This window comes from Cyprinodon variegatus, unplaced genomic scaffold, assembly GCF_000732505.1.
Source record: "Cyprinodon variegatus isolate N-32 unplaced genomic scaffold, C_variegatus-1.0 Scaffold78, whole genome shotgun sequence".
Lineage (NCBI taxonomy): Eukaryota > Metazoa > Chordata > Actinopteri > Cyprinodontiformes > Cyprinodontidae > Cyprinodon > Cyprinodon variegatus.
Window position 1 is genome coordinate 1,362,336 of NW_015150531.1, and position 1,513 is coordinate 1,363,848.

Sequence of the window (1,513 nt, forward strand, 5' to 3'; positions counted from 1 at the left end):
CATAACAAAAAGTGTGAAACTACTTAAAAATGTCTTCTGAACTGAGTCAAACTAGCACTAGAGGAGTGACATTATTGGCTAGAGGGAGCATGTATCAATTTATCTTTTGGACAGACCATAATAATCTTAAATAATCCTAGAAAGGCCTGGTGGGCTTTGATCAGTTGCTTCAACTTTTCCTTCGCTTGTAAAGACTTATTCTATCCTAGTGATAGTCCTCTGTCCAAATATACCGTCTGAGAGCTAGTCTGTTTCTTTTCTAGACAGAGCCACCTGTTGAAGTAGTTTACTTATCTTTGTATCTCTGCTTCTTTCTCCTAAATCCCACAGTCGCCACAGTCGGCAGAAGGCCGCCCACACTAAGCCTGGTTCTGCTCGAAATTCTTCCTGCCTAAAGGGAGTTTTTCCTCACCACTGTCACTGTAAGCATGCTTAAGATTCAACAAAATACAAGCTCATATTTTGATCACCAGCTTATCTTGGAGGAGCATTATAGAGCTAATTGCATCGAATCAGTGACTCGATGCAATCAGTCCCTAAAATGCACTTTTTCACAGCTGATCTACCAATGGTTGTCTCCTCTTATCTCTGCATATAATCTGGTTAAATCTCACTCTTGCAGTGGCAACACAGGCAATTAAAGGGAATATAAATGAATAATCAAAACAAGACCATTATATCAAAAGAAAGATACAATTAAAATCAATTTAATGATATTTATTTTTATAGAACCAATTCACAGCATGTCCTTTTATTTCCCTAAACAGAGAGAACTCAATCAGATCATACAGTCAGATTTGTAAACATGTCTCTCTCTAAGGAAAACCAGCTTAGTTCATAATTTCCTGTGAGACATGCAGGACCCACACGTCCAACATGAGCATGTGGAGACAGTAGATATTAGCTGATTAGCAGATAGAAGCAATCCCTCACACAGAGAATGCATGCAGTGACAGTGAAGAGGAAAACGTTCCCTTGAACAAGAAGAACCTCCAGGCCCAGCAGAACCAGGCTAAGTGTGAGTGGCCTTCTACAGAAGCCGACTTGTGTTCAAGAAAAAGAAGCAGACAAACAAAAGCAAACATAGAAGCACTGATTTATAAATAACACAAAGCATTCTCCATGCTAGAAACCATATGAGTAAACTATCTCCACAGGTTGCTCTTTCTTGGAAAGAAACAGTAAACAGAATAGCTATGAGCCAGATTTAATGTCTAAGGGATAAAAGAGAGCATATACCATTATAAATCTAGGTATATCTACGAGAGAAACAGAACCAGACTTTATCCGACTGTATTGTCTATAATCGAGGTTGTAGATAGCAGCAGCTATAGTGATATCTCTCCAGGGGGGTCTCCAAGCAAAACAGGAAAATACCAGTTGAAGCTACAGTACCATGATGATAAAAAGCAGAGAGAGCATAAGATTAGAGATTGAACTAACAAATACTGCATAAATGGAGAATAAAGAGAGAATGAAGCAGAATGATGAAATGGGGGTCCCTATGTCCTCC